The sequence below is a fragment of the Haliotis rubra genome, unplaced genomic scaffold, assembly GCF_003918875.1.
Source record: "Haliotis rubra isolate DU_JTF1 unplaced genomic scaffold, ASM391887v1 Scf1124, whole genome shotgun sequence".
Classification (NCBI taxonomy): domain Eukaryota; kingdom Metazoa; phylum Mollusca; class Gastropoda; order Lepetellida; family Haliotidae; genus Haliotis; species Haliotis rubra.
This window is the reverse complement of record NW_025765031.1, coordinates 238,830-255,542: the sequence shown is the minus strand read 5'-3', so window position 1 is coordinate 255,542 and position 16,713 is coordinate 238,830. Positions and strand designations below refer to the sequence as shown.

At 41.1% G+C, this 16,713-nt stretch overlaps 1 protein-coding gene across 1 annotated transcript in view; it reads left to right on the top strand.

Annotated features, from left to right (window-relative positions):
• The window catches only part of LOC124290469 (opioid-binding protein/cell adhesion molecule homolog), a 42,644-nt gene that overhangs the window by 4,457 nt on the left and 21,474 nt on the right, over positions 1 to 16,713 (top strand). The window lies entirely within an intron of this gene.

Here is a 16,713-nt window from a genome sequence, read left to right as displayed (position 1 = left end):
ATGTCCTCGATCAGGGCTGTTCACAACATGACACCAGCCCAACATGGGTAATTGAGAAGGTAAATGGGTAAGGACTAACGGCGGACGTCAAGACGGGGACACAGTCTTTACGACAATTTTTCTTTCTTCGATTTGTTTGAGCGTTGAACACATCCATTATTTATGATATTTTGTGACATTAAGATGGGACGGTTACACACTGTACTTGGACCAAATAGCTACCACACAACTTAAGTGATCAGAATCTGATGTACCTAAGGTTGGTTTGTTGTTTAACGCCGCACAGCTATATTGTAAATAATATATAAATAATAATCTGACAATCTAGTGATCGACAGCATGAATATCGATCCACGCAATTTGGGATACGATGACATGTGTCAACCAAGTCAGGGAGCCTGACCACCCGCCCCCGTTAGTCGCTTTTTTACAAGCATGGGTTACTGAAGACCAACCCGTATCTTCACGGGGGCGAAGTACTTAAGCAGATATGCAGCTTTGGTACGTTCAGTGTCATAGATAGTGTCAGTTGCATCAGTATTCCAGCTATATGACGGCAGTTTGTAATAAACGAGTCTAGCCCAGACAAGCTTGTGTTTGACATTATGAGCGTCGATCTAGCCAACTAGAATACGATGATGTGGATCAGTCTACTACAATGAGTGAAGCCCATTTCTGGTGTCCCCCGCCGTGATATTGCTGGAATATTGCTAAAAGCGCCGTAAAACCAAACCCAGTCAGTCAGTCGGTGGATCAGTCTACATACCTGCAGTCGGTACAATCACCTGACGCTGGGAATGGCCACAAAACACTTTCCTGTTGCTTGATAGTAGTATTGTAATACACAAGGAGCAGCGGTTTAAATGATGACATCAAGCACGGCTCCAGATTAGGGCCGTATCGGCGTATGTACGGATAAAAAATAAGCACGATACGGTAGAAATAATTTAGAAGACGTAGCAGATAAGCACCGCGGCAATGGTGTACGGTCTTAGAATCATTTACAGACGTATTTATCTGAAAAAGTATTGTTTTATTGTTTATTGACCTGTTTACACAAGAGTAGCAATGTTGTGGTTCATATATGAAGCGAAACACAAGATTACTGATATGCCATTAAATTCCATTCAGTGCTCTAAATGCACTCTTTAAGTTTTTCCAGTACGCTTATATTGAAAAAATATGGAGTACGTACTGCTGATGTTGAAAAATTATCTGGAGCCCTGTTACAACCATATTGAAGACTTCAATATGGTTGTACCCTCACGGAGGCAAGTCACCCTACCCTTTTATCGTGTTGTCAAGATGTTTGTAGTTAAAGAATCTGTTTCCCAGTCAGTCAGTCATCAGGAGGGTTTTCATCTCTGCTGATACAGCCCTGACTCTTGAGATATCTCTGCCATGTCTAGTACCATAGGTTCCACCTTATCAGCTCACCGTAAAGTACCCTCTACACTACCAAGATGTGTGTGTGTGGATGGTGCGTGTGTGTGTGTGTGTGGATGGAGAGAGAGTGTGTGTGGATGATGCGTGTGTGTGTGGATGGAGAGTGTGTGTGTGGATGGTGTATGTGTGTGGATGGTGTGTGTGGATGGAGAGTGTGTGTGTGTGTGGATGGTGTGTGTGTGTGTGTATACTATCAGGAAAGTACAAGTGTTTCCTTTATTTATTTCCAGAATTTCACTCACATTGCAATACAAATCATGCGAAGAAACACGGACAAGAGTATCGGAACACTTGTACTTCTCTTATTCGTTTCCATTAGTATAATTTCGAACATATGCGGACTCTCTTCCCGCCATTACCCTCACTTTCTGACTACCACCAGGCTGACACCGACATAATCCATTCATCACATCCCTGGCATGCACGTCTTTCCCACCCTCTACAACATGTACATCAACGACGGAGGCCCACGTCAGATAACATATATAGTGATAAGGTAGCTACATAGGCGTTTACAACGTCATAAACAGCGACCGTTACATCCCATCCGAAACAAAGGTCGCTCTGGTAACGTGGGCTATCTCTGGTTACAAATATCAATTTTGGTAAATGAAAGTGACCCAAAAAGATAAACAGTTTCACTATCATTTCACAATCTCTACCAAAAGAGCACCGTCATTGAATCACCGCCATTGATACCAGGTGTTTTCGAATAGGGTGAGCTCATCCCAACCCGTAGTTGGCAACTGTCACAAACACATGCAAAACCTTAATTAATTAATTAATTAATTAATTAATTTCAACCATACCAGAGAAAGATATATGTCCAGCGCGCAAAACTATACACTAACATCTAGTCACTGTAATGAACATATTTTACAGAAAAACCTGTTCTTAAATGATGCTACAAATATATAATGTAAAGGAACCCAGAGATTTTCTTCCTTTTCAGAAACTGTGGTTATCTAGACTTGCCATAAACTCTAGACGTGCATGTGCTTTCTTACATATATTTGGTTGAGGATCTGTATGACAGACTAGCTAAACTACGACGTATACAAACTTCACATTGAAGCAGATCCAGTATGTCAGTGTGGTTGTCCACCAGAGAATGATCCATGTAATTACTTAGAATGTCCATTTTACATACCGCAGAGAGGTGGCGTGTTTGCTCATTCAAACAATACTGTATATAATGAAATATTTTAAGAAATACTTTACATAGAAATGAAGATATCTCCACCAATGAGAATCTGAATATTTTCAAAGGTGTCCATATGCACATAAACTAACCGTTTTCTCTGATAATATACTATCCCATTTACTTCCTGTGCTCTTTCCCTGTTTCTTATACTCTGTTTAGTGTTCACTCGTCAAGATCCCGGTTAGAATTTGTCTTCAGCAACCCATGCTAGTCGTGAAGGATGACTAACGAGATCGGGTGTTTATGCTCGCTGACTTGGTTGACACATGTCTTCGTATCCCAATTGCGTAGATCGATGCTCATGTTGTTGATCACTGGATTGTCTGGTCCCGCGTCTGATTAACAGACCGCCAAGTTAAACAACAAACAAACAAACAAACAAACATACATTCTGTTTATTTATACAGCAATTACTCCCGCGAAACAGCTGGAAAAGGTTCCTAAGATTCTTCAACTTGTGCCCAACCTTTCCCTTTCATGAATATATTAATATATATATATATATATATATATATATATCAAATCAAATCAAACACGGATATATATGTAAATGGTACACGTCCAATAATGGAGCATAACCCATCCGATCATGCTGTACAAGGTTGTACACAATGCGAGAAATCGATTTAACACTGGTTCCTTAACGTATACAGGGACGGTGGGGTAGGCCAGTGGTTAAAGCGTCCGCTCGTCGCTCTAAAGAACAGGTTCGATTCATCAATGGTACAATGTGTGAATCCAATATCTTGTGTGCCCGCCGTGATATTGCTGAAATAATGCTAAAAGCGGCGTAAAACCATGCTCACTCTACGTACATTACATAATGATGACGAATATTTTCTTTTCTCGTAACTGGCGTTCCCCGAGCAGATTGGTTTGCCATTAAGCCCTTGATTGTAAGATGTGCCTATTTTTTGCTGGCTGAGGCTGTGTGTGGCCTGGTGGATTATGTGCCATCGTATCTCGACAATTTGTCTTTGTCGTAGTATTTGTCATATAAAGGCTTTTGCTATCGATTAATTTGGTATCACGTTGGGATAAATATGGTTTGTTTGTATGTTGTTTAACGCCGCACCCAGCAGTGTCCCTGCTATGTGACGGCAGCGTGTAATAACCGCATATCGCAATAGAGAAGATGTGTACTTTAGTCTAGAGTATCTTATCTTTATAGGCAGACTTGAATGGCAATCACAAAACGCTGACATGGAATATGTACATGATTTGCTTGACGGCACCTCTTGAAATGTCAATATGTCTTGGTACAAATACATCGGTACCTGTAGATGAACAAACAATTCCAATTTATACTTGTACCGTTCTTGTGCCATTCCTGCTCCACAACGTACAGGAATCTGTATTGAAACGTCGCACTCATGAAACAAGAGGAGTTATTATCCATATCTGATTTTGATGGTAATGAAGTTATTAGCACCCGATGCCATCTTTCTGTTTGAACACCAATATATTGTGTGTAACGTGAGAATACTGTCGAAGAATACTTTTCACATTATTCTGTTTTAAACTATGTATTACACCAATATTCTAAAATCTTCTGTCACTACCATAACATCATACCTACGTGAGCAGAGGCGTGACCCACACTGGGTTGTTTTCAAGATTCAGTTATTTAGTTGGAGTATTCCTGGCAGATTAGTAAACCTATACTACTCATACTTTGCTAAGGATCACACAAATTCCCAACTTTACGTAAACATAGATTCTTAATTTGAAATTGTATCCATTTAAAACTGGACAAATGATAATATAGTAACCCTTCTTTAGGCAGACAGCCATTTTAATCTAATCTTATGCACTTGATACATGAATAACCATAAAAATGGTTTTCATGGCACCAATCAACCATTTTGCAAATCATGGAACGAGTCATTGACAAGTACACAACACCTGTCAATAGCTATGGGATCCACAAGATGCAGTGACATACTGAAACCTAGGATCGATGCTTACAATAAGCTTAGATATTTAAACCAATTTAGACCTCACATCATAGTTTTCTGTTGAATCAATGATTTGATCCTTAGAAAACTGTGAATAGTATATAAACAGGTTGAGTGATTGACACTCGCCACTTTTGGAATGTGAACCCCTATCGACATCATCTTGAAACATGGTGATGAAATTTGCTGCAAGATATTTGGAACTATATTATCCACCTGGGCGGTTCACTCATTCCCCAATGCGCTGCATTCATACGCTGTTTCTAAAGCTGCTTTACTGTGGTGAATGACGTCTTAAACAGCCATCATTTGAAGAAAGATAAAGAGGTTATTACAGCCGGGTGTTTCAGCGACGTTGCATAGTAGTGGTGTTCCGATTAATTGAAATAATCGAAGATTAATCGCAGTGACCAAACGACCAAGCAATCGATCACAATTTCTCATAATCGAACATAAACGATTTTGGAACTACTGTTTTAGTCTTTGAAATACTTGACAATGGAACATATCTTAAAAAATTGTTAGGGCCTGAAAACGTGTTTAATTCTTAGAAGACTCACTTCACTAACTGAAAAGTCATGACTGAATATTTCTCTAACACTCCAGGAAGTTTATGTTCATGATATATTAGTCATCACTTTAATGTAGCACGTTGCAACATGTTATACATTTCTGCACTAACATCCTGGATAGGAAAATCTGAAAAATGACGCTAACCAATTATTTTTCGATGATTGTTCGTTGGTAATGAAGCAATAATCAATTGTGAGATTTCAACCAATTCCCAACACTATTGCATAGGATGACAATTTGGGCTTTTCAACCAATACGCGTTTTCTACAGCAACTTCATTGAGTGAAACCGCGTAAAGAAAGTCAATGATTTCACGAATGACATTACACGATAAAGAGGTAATTAAACGCGTGTATTCCTCTCCCTAAAGGCCGTAATATTATTATTTTTATTCCTGGATAGAAAATTTACGCTATTCACGAGGTAATAATCTCAATCTATGGATCGACTGCGTGACCCAGATTCGATATTCCAGTAGGCCGACGTGACTGAGCTGGAATATTAATGTGAAATTCAATCATCATTAATTAAATTATTTCTGATTAAATGATTCCAACGTTGAAACTTAAATCGTTTGATTATCCAAAGCAGGACACTACACACGTGAAGTTAAAGAGATGCTTCAACAAAATATGTCATCGTAATTGGATTAATGGACATGTGCGAACTCAAGTGAAAATGAAAGTATGAAAATGAAAATTGGCTGTAAATAATCGAATCTGGGTCAGACAGTCCAGTGATCAACACATGGGCATCGATCTGCGCAACTGGGAACCGATGACATATGTCAACCAAGTCAGCGAGCATGACCACCCGATCCCGTTAGTCGCCATTTACAAGCATGGGTTGCTGAAGACCAACCCGTACCTTCAAATGAATGCCTCTTACGACAAGCATGGGTGTAATGGAAGACATGAGAAAGTCATCGAAATATTACCTGGCTGACGTCTGTACCCTAAACACTGTAAATATAAGGACTGTGTCAGCCATAACAAGTACATCCTCGTCGGATTATGATTTCTTGTTCGTCTTCAGCAACTATCATACGTGTGTACTGTCTTCTGACCAGTGTGGGGGCGGTGGGGTAGTCTAGTGGTTAAAGCGTCCGCTCTTCACGCCGAAGACCCGGGCCCGAATCCCCACATGGGTACAACGTGTGAAGCCCATTTCTGGTGTCCCCCGCCGTGATGTTGCTGGAATATTTCTAAAAGCGTAAAGCCAAACTCAGTCAGTCAGTCAGTCTGACCAGTGTAGATCTGGGTTAGAATTGAGCCAAATTGTTCCTTGCGCCCACAGAAAGCGAAGTTTCATTTATTGAACACAAGAGAATCATAAAACACAATCATTTTAGGGGAAGGCGATAAAGAACACTGTATAATATATATACTTTAGTAAATCGAAACAAAATCCTGGTTAACGCTGTTGATACACCTTTTTTCCAACCTGGCCGAACTATTTGGTATTTGTGACCTGTAAAGACCCGGGTTAGAATATGTCTTCAACAACCCATGCTTGTCGTAAGAGACTTGTGAGGTGAGGTGAGGTGCAATTGGGTTTTACGTCGTGCTTGAGAATATTTCGCTCATATGACGACGTGCATGCGTGTGTATGTGTATGTGCGGCTGCTTGTACTAGTCCAGACGTCAGCTGGTTTTATAGTGCTAGCCCATTGAGATACCATGCCGCAGTGAAGCAGGAATACCCACTCAGACATATTATACTGACTCCGAGCCGACCAGTCCTTGTTGTACCCATTAATGCCGAGCGCCAGGCGGGGATCAACAAGTACCATATTTTAACGTCTTTTGGTATGACGCGGTCGGGGATCGAACCCGCGACCTTCCGATCTCCGGGCGGACGCTCTAACCACTACACCACGGAGGCGGTCGTAAGAGACTTGTAGCGGCGTTTAACAACAAACAAATAAGTCATTATAAATGAAAATCTTTCACAGGTTTAGGTTTGGAAACTCAAATTACAAATCGAATAAATTTCATATAGTTGTTTTTTCTATCAAAATTGTTTTCAGAGACCAGGCTGTAGTCTAGTTGCAGGATATGGAAGGTATTTGTATACTCTTGGAAACCAATTACAAGAGAAACAAAAAAAACGTAATATCGTAAAAACGTAATCTCCCTAGTTCGTATTACAAGATGTAATATCAGAAGGAACTACCAATGTCTCCAACAGTCAAGTATTCACACATTCTCCATCGAATCTAACTACCGGACATCTTTCTACCGGAGCAGCACAACATCACGTGCCGGTAAACATGCTACATTCTTCATCGTTTTCTGAATTAATTGCCTCCATGTGAAGACTGATATGTTGTGATTTAAATGCAACACCTGGTTATAAAACAACTCGCACACGTCGATCAAATCGTGTTTTGTGAAACTGGCAGGCTACGTGTTCTTCAACAGTTTGTGCCATACCATTATCTACTAGTATATAAGTATGAGGCGTAATGAAGTGAGTGAGTGAGTTTAGTGTTACGCCGCACTCAGCAATATTCAAGCTATATGGCGGCGGTCTGTAAATAATCGAGTCTGGACCAGACAATCCAGTGATCAACACATGAGCATCGATCTGCGCAACTGGGAACTGATGACGTGTCAACCAAGTCAGCGAGCCTGACCACCCGATCCCGTTAGTCGCCTTTTACAAGCATGGGTTGCTGAAGACCAACCCGTACCTTCAAATATATGCCTCTTACGACAAGCATGGGTTGCTGAAGACCAACCCGTACCTTCAAATATATGCCTCTTACGACAAGCATGGGTGTAATGGAAGAAGCGCTGAGTATTGTGTGGAGGTGTGGTGTATCTGAGTGTGACGCCACTGTAGTTTAAACATATTTTATTCACAAAGTGAAAAGGATAGAATATATGGTAAGGATGAAAAAATGGAATATTATTTTTTCGAAAAATCAAATTTTAAACTCGCTCGCCCATGGGTGAGAATGTTCAGTTTCGCTCAGAATTCATGTTTTGTATGACACCAAAAAATTCAACATTTTGACTTGATTCGGCTAATTTAGAGCGATAATAAAAAATCTCGCCCATGGGTGAAAAACATTTGCATTTTTGCACTGCATGAAAAGAAAAACACTTGAGTCAGGCCAAAACGTCCAAATTCTCCAGAGTCAGTCTACAATATGATGCAGAGTTTAAGTATTGAATAAACTGAAATGTATTAATTTCTGAGACATACGCTCAATTCTGCACAGACCAACATTCATCCTATGAAGTAAGTTACATCTCCACGAATTCATCCTTCTTTGAAGGGGAGGTAGGGTAGCATAGTGATTAAAGCGTTCGCTCGTCACGCCGAAAACACAGGTTCGATTCCCCACATGGGTACATTGTGTGAAGCCCATTTCTGGTGTTTCCCACAGGGATATTGCTAAAAGCGGAGTAAAACTAAACTCACTCACGCCTCCTTTGAAAATAGTAATAGTAATAGTCCGCTTATATGGCGCTCATATCCAGGCACATTGCCTGTCCTAACCTTATGTTAAATGCAGATATAGATATACGTATGTGAGTATTATTTGTGTTACAGTAAAACTATCGGCTAAAATAGTATATACGTGTACATTTAAAAATTAGATTTAATGAAAGGCTTACGAGGCTTGGATATAAACAGTTGCTGAAGCACTGCTTACATAAGTCCACAACTACACGCCTATCAAGCCCAGGTTATCAAACCGGTTCTTGTCAATATGTCTAGCCATCATCAAACAGAGGTTTGCTTTGTTTTGCCCGGTTCTGTTATGTAAGTCTGTTTCTAGGTCCACCTGTGTAGGTGTGTGCCAAGGTAGCGTTATGCAGTACACTGTATTCAGGTAGTGTTAGGTAACACCCTGTATCTGGGTAGTCTTACGTAAAACAGGATGTCAAGGTTGTGATATATAATACAGGGTATCTAGGTACTGTTATGTAAGACATATGTTTGTTCATGTTGAGTTTGTTTTGGGGTGTTGTTTTCTTGTTCTGGTATATATTTAGTATATTTTATTTACTTAGTTTTTGTTGTCCTTAAATATTCTTTCATTTCATTTTATTCTTATTAATTTTATACTTATTCATTCATTCATTCAGTTAGTTAGTTCGGGCGGTGGGTTAACCTAGTGGTTAAAACGGTCGCTCGTCAGGCCGAAAACCCGGGTTTGATTCCTCACATGGGTACAATGTGTGATGCCCATTTCAGTGTCCCCCGGTGATATTGCTGGAATATTGCTAAAAGCGGCGTAAATCAAACTCAATGACTTGTTAGTTAGTTATTTAGTTAATTAGTTAGTTAGTTATTTAGTTAGTTAGTGGGGTGGCGGAGGTCCTAGGAATCAGGATATGGTCGAATGTTTCAGAACCTTGAACATAATGTGTAAGGGGTAAACATATGCCCGTTTTGACAAAACACAGCGCAAGTGAATATAATTATTGCCACATGTTTGTAAAGACAAGGGCTTTTGTACTGAATGAGTCAGCATTTCAGCTAGCATCAGAATGTTGTTGTACCAACTAGATCGTTCACTTACATCCTTGCCGTGTTACTCCAAGACCGATATCTCACTGCAGTGCAGTCGGGGGTATGTATGTGTGTGTGTGTGTGGGGGATTCAGCAAAACATAAGCTGGAAGGTATACCATGGGAGCTTAACTTTAGAATAATCATTTTTGAATGTGGCGTTGCTTCAGCAGCTAATAGCAGATGTGAGAGATATTCATATTGCTCCGCCAGATATTCATTTCCTCATCTATACATTTTTTTCAAGCTTAAATGCTTCCTGTAAGTCGCCATAAAATCTATAAAAAATAATGTTTCCTGGATAGGATTATGTGTGAGAGCGCACGTGTGCGTGAGCGCGTGTGTGCGTGTAAGAACAGAATTGAACAGAACAGAATTGTTTATTCTCGAAAATCATAAATGATATAGAGAACATTAACTGTAAGGAGGTGCGAGCACTGGTGATGGTGCGTACTTTGCGATTGTCTATATAACATTGTGTGATTTCAATCAATCGAGGTTTTAGTGCATATTCAATCTGTGGGACTAAGTCAGGGACAGTCAACGCACACCTGTTACCAGGACTGCATGGTATTACTGGTTAATAGGAACCAACAAGTATGTAACACAGTGGCGACCTTGCAGCCATTTCCAAGCATACTTGCTAGCCTCAATTTTGGTGAGTGAGTGAGTTTACGTTTACGCAGCTTTTAGCAACATTCCAGCAATATCACAGCGGGGACACCAGAAACGGGTTTTTACACATGTAGGGAATCGAACCGGGGTCTCCGTGTGACGACGAACGCTTTAACCACTAGGCTACCCCAGCGCTTCGCCGCTGTTGGAGACGAAAATGAACTGTGTCTGTTTCTGACAACATTGGGGGCGGTGGTGTAGCCTAGTGGTTAAAGCGTTGGCTCGTCACGCCGAAGACCCGGGTTCGAATCCCCACATAGGTACAATGTGTGAAGCCCATTTCTGGTGTTCCCCGCCGTGATGTTGCTGGAATATTGTTAAAAGCGGCGTAAAACCAAACTCAGTCAGTCAGTCAAACAACATTGTCCAGCTGAGGTCATCTTTATGTGAAGTCTCCATTGTTCTCCACGCTATGATGTACACTCTCATTTCACAAAGTATGTTCGTAATCTGATACCTCACTCAACTGTCCTGTAACGAGTGCCTGTCGAAGCCCAAGTTCAGGTCAATTTTCTCCATACCGGGGATTTGTCAAAAGAATACAATGTGACATATTGGCTGGGCACATGAAACATTTGTCTGATTTATATTTCCTCCTTGTTTCAAGGTCGACATCATAAAACGTGCAGACCCGGGTTCGATCCCCCGCATGGGTACAACGTGGGAAGCCTATGTCTGGTGTCCCCCGCCGTGATATTGTTGGAATATTGCAAATATGATTTATCGCTCCCATCGCTCTGGAAACGATATGGCGTTGTTCAGCGCACTTCTTTCTTATCAACAAAGAGATCTTTTATTCTTGTAGCACTTCGAGGCAATGCTTGAAAAATGTTAACACCTCGTAAGCATTGTTGTTTTTTAACACCGTTCTGAAGTGCACACTTAAGGGCGAAGTAAAAACACATGCATCATATCATACAGAAGGACTGTGTTCCACAGTCGACCGCGCCTTTTCAGCTTTCATACGGGTCAAGACTTTGTAATTACTGTCTCGTGTCATCTCCAATGTCTCTTTTTGTGAAACTAATAGCAAATATCAGATAGGTGTATAATACAGTTTACACAAACTGGTGTGTGCTCAAAGCGGCACAGAGAGAGATAGTGAGAGAGAGAGAGAGGGAGAGAGAGAGAGAGAGAGAGAGAGAGAGAGAGAGAGAGAGAGAGAGAGAGAGAGAGAGAGAGAGAGAGAGAGAGACAGAGGAGAGAGAGAGAGAGAGAGAGAGAGAGAGGGAGAGGGGAGAGAGAGAGGAGAGGAGGGAGAGAGAGAGAGAGAGAGAGAGAGAAAGAGAGAGAGAGAGAGAGAGAGAGAGAGAGAGAGAGAGGGAGGAGAGAGAGAGAGGGAGGAGAGAGAGAGAGAGAGAGAGAGAGAGAGGGACAGAGAGAGAGAGAGAGGAGAGAGAGAGAGAGAGAGTAGAGAGAGAGAGAGAGAGAGAGAGAGAGAGAGAGAGAGAGAGAGAGAGAGAGAGAGAGAGAGAGAGAGCAAGAGAGAGAGAGGACAAGATAATATTGAAACTCCATACACGGCGTTAACTACAATATCCGACTACAATATAGGACGTGGACTGTATGTCAGACAACACGTTGTATGTAAATGAATGACTTATTATAGTCTTATATGTTCCTGTAAAGTAGCCTTGGAGCATGGATACAGCGAAATGCGACGTTCTAGAATAATATTTTTTATATATTAAAACATAGCAAAGATAAATAAAACTTACTGTCGTCCTCGGCCAAAATTAAATATTAAGTCTCTGAAATCATTTTGAAGTGATGTACATTTGAAGAGATGTTCGTCCTATAATATTTATAAAAAGAAGAACCCCAATTCGCACCATCTTCGCCTGACACTAAGAAATCTAGACTTGCTCAAGTAACAGGACCATGCATAGAAGCTTGGAATGTGTACGTTTCTGAATCTGCGTAAGAGGCTGTGATAGGTTATACGTTCATCCAGATGTGATATTCCTTTGTGAGGCGCAATATCCCAGCTGGTCTAAATCAGTGTAAGGCAAGACTAAACTCCCCCCACCCCACCCCCCTCCTAGTCTGAGAAACGTTGCTAAAGGTGATGCTGTGTATAACCTAGTGTTTTTCCCGTATCCGTTACACGATGTGTCAGACCTGACCCCCCATCTGTGTTCCCCCTGGCTGTATCTATGTGTGGGGATCATCATCATCATATGCTGGGAGGAAGAGGGATATCATTATTTGGGAATTGCAGGAGGGTAATCTAAACGTGTTTACACTGCAGCTAGGTAAATATATACATGTCATTATACAGGGTTTTTTTCGTTACTTTTATCACGCTCTGAGCGTTATTTGTATGTGAATATGATACGAGTGTTAAATTTGTTATTATTTACGTCAAATTTGCGCAGTGAAACAGAGAGCCTTCGTGGTCTAGTGGGAGTCTGGAGCGTCTACTCAGAGAACAGAAGGTCGTTGTTTGGATTCCTAGTCGCCTTATAACAATTGTGTCGATATGTCATAAAATTATACAATTAGCACTTGCGGGCACGGAATCAGTATTCTGTTTGCATGGTAGCTTTGCTCTAAGACTGGACTGTTTTCTGAGGAAGTGGATATATAGTATTTTTATCCAGGGAAGTATAGATAAGCGGACTAAGCACGCCAGTCTGTTAGAGGGACAATGTGTTCTTTGTAATACTATTTTTAATTACCTTAAGGACATGTGCAAGTGTGTCTGCGTGGGGTGAGTGAGTGGATGTAGTTACGCTGCTTTTAGCAATATTCCAGCAACATCACGACAGGGGACACAAGAAATGGGCTTCACACATTGTACCTATGTGGGGAATCGAACCCGGGCCTTCGGCGTGATGAGCGAACGCTTTAACCACTTGGCTACCCCACCGTACAATCTGCATGGGGTATACATGCTGAACTTGGGTACGGTATCTTAGTGTACTAGCATGTACAACTAGTAATTAGTCTGAACCAGGTTTCTACAAGCAGGCAGGCACACACACGTGCGTGCGTACACGCACACGCACAATAACAACCACACACAATCACAAACGCACAATCTTACATACATGTGCATAGTATTGATGTGTGCCTGCTATATGGCTGCGGTCTGTAAATAGTCGAGTCTGGACCAGACAACCCAGTTATCAACAGCATGAGCATCGATCTACGTAATTGGGATACGATGACATGTGTCAACCAAATCAGCGAACCTGATCCCGTTAGTCGCCTTTGTGATACAAGCAGCTGGGTGCTGTTGTTACACTGCCTACTCTACGAATGTGTCTAGTGCATAACTCATCCTATATCGAGAATAATACCCTGGATAAACGAAGATGGAATTAATTGATTGGCAGGGTATATTTTAAAAGCAACAAAAACGATTGAGGAGTCGTTGAATTAAAGGATGCTTAACTACCCACCGAACCTACTTCTAAAGCTGTTACGTGAAGTTAAACAAGGGGCGTGTATGTTAACTGTATCCTATACCATATCCTCTGACCGGTACATGGCGAACGCTATAAACCAAATCTCGCCGATATCGTGACCTTATCGAGATTTGCTCGGATATGACGTCTGACTGCCTTCTGACACGCTCACTGTTATTAACTGAGAGGTCAGGCACTGTGGAACAGGCCAACGATACCATGGATACATTAGACTTCTGCAAGTCTGCAATGAAGAACCATCTCTCCCGTGTATTTTGATACATAGCTGATTCTAATGATCACTGACAAATATCTTTGGGTAATTCCAGGCCTTTTCAAAAAGGCTTGTATTAGTATGTGGTGTTACCCAGACATATTATGTATCCCCGTCTTACTTGTTAGCGACCCGTGAAGATCCGGGTTACACTTGATCTTCAGTATACCCATGCTAACGCACCTAACGGGATCCCAATTGCGTAGATCGATGCTCATTCTGTTGATCACTGGATTGTCTGGTCCAGACTCGATTATTTACAGACCGCCGCCATATTGCTGGAATATTGCTGAGTGCGGCGTAAAACTACACTCACTCACTCACAATTATGTATCAATTAAAACGGTTAGTAAAATATTGTTACTGTTTTATAACGGAAATAATATATATCTTTTATCTGATATCACCGAAGAGGAATAGCGTGTATTTATGGAATCAGACTATACCTCTCGTGTGTAATATAATAACGTATGAAAGGAGCTCCCCTTTTTTGCGACATCCTGGTGTTAGCTAGTGTTGGGAATTGGTTAAAATCTCATAATTGATGATTGGTTCAATACTACCGATCATAATCATCGAAAATAATTGGTTAGCGTCATTTATGAAATTTATTAATGCACATTAAAATAAGGGGAAAAAATGTAGTTCTTCTGGGGTTTTTTGGCAAAAATTCACATCTTTAAAGGATGAATAGTATGTTAGGAACATAAATTGTTTGGAAACTTTAAGATAAATTCAATCATGACTTGAAACGAGCTTGTAGTGCTTATGAAATGTAACAGACAAAACCAACCATGTGAAAAATATTGTTAATGAAAACAAGTGTTCCAGAATTGTTTGTGTTATTATGAGAAAACATGATCGATTTGCTTGGTCGTTTAGTCACTACGACCACTCGATTATTTCAATAAATGGGACCACCACAAGTGTTAGCAATGTTAAGTAGGGATTAAAGTACACATGCTTATGATGTGAAAGCTATACAATGGAGCTATATTAAAAAGGCTTTTTATGAATAAAGGGAGTGTGGGGGTAGCCTAGTGGTTAAAGCGTTCGCCCATCACACCGAAGACTCGGGTTCGATTTCCCACGTGAGTGCAATGTGTGAAACTCATTTTTGGGGTCCCCCGCCATGATATTGCTGGAATATTGCTAAAAGCGGGGTAAAACCATACTTACTCACTCACTCTTACGAACATGGGTAGGTTGTTGTGGATTGTCCCTTTCATTTTAATAAGTTAGAACATTTCCTCTTTGATGACAACCTGGACAATAGTCCATGCAACACAAACAGGGTGAACCTGGGAGTCAACTCCACGATCGTAGGTAGCTGTTCTACATAGTTATGATCCTTGGATTGATCCTTGGATTGATCCTTGGATTCGAAACCGTACCTCGTGGATTTTGTTCTTAAGGGAGGTAATTCAGCTTATTGGGAGTAAAGCATCTCCATCTTGCACCCATGAAGGTGTCTTATGAGCAATGGTTCTGATACATGCACTTGTCTCCTAGCGACCGGCATCTGTTGACGACGCTTAGGGTGTGGGTGTGCAAGTGAGTGAGTAAGTTTAATTGTACGCCGTATTCAGCAATATTCCAGCTATATGGCGGCTGTCTGTAAATAATCGAGTTGGACCAGACAATCCAGTGATCAACACCATGAACATCGATTGGTCCTGCCCCACAACGAAGCACATGTGATACATGTGGTCTCAACTTAGGCAAGCGAGTTTGTTCACAATTGCCACTGTTCAACCAGCAGGAAATGGGTACCCGGTGAAATAAGTCGTGAGACTATTAACCTTGTAGCGCCTAACAGGCAGCTTGGGTTATCCGGGGTAATAATGATCAGATTGTGCGCTTTGAGCAGGATATCTAGCCTGGAAAAGGCGCGTTATAAATATTCTCATTATTATTATTATTATACGATGATCAACCAAGTGTCAACCAAGTCAGCAATCCTGACCACCCGATACCATTAGTCGCCGTTTACGACAAGTATGGGCTACTGAGTACCACTTCTAACCTTGTCTGTGAATGTGCAAGGGTGAAGAAGGATGTTGGTTTGGGTGGGTGGTCGTCTTTGGCGCCGAAATGATGATCGAAGGTTCGAATCCCAGTTGATTATATTTCCAGGTCTGTCTGCACCATACCTTTCATGAAATATGTTAGTGTTAGCATCACATCGGGATTTCATCCTTCAGACAGACCAGCATGTAATTATAACTTAAATACTGTTCAATGCTGAACAAATAGCGCTCACTCACTTTTTCACTTCAAACCCACAGACAACTTTATAGCCTGTTTCTTCAAACAAACAAGGGGGCGTTGGGGTAGCCTAGTGGTTAAAGCGTTGGCTCGTTACGCCGAAGGCCCGGGTTCGAATCCCCACATGGGTACAATGTGTGAAGCCCATTTCTGGTGTCCCCCGCCGTGATGTTACTGGAATATTGCTAAAAGCGGCGTAAAACCAAACTCAGTCAGTCAGTCAGTCAGTCAAACAAACAAGTACTTGAATCTAAACTGGCTTAGTATTTCTAGACTAGATTTGTAATTTTACTATATTATCTAGGATCTTTGAGAAAACGTGCACTTTATTAACCATGAGAAGAGGTTCGTATTTTTATCAAATTACGGAAAA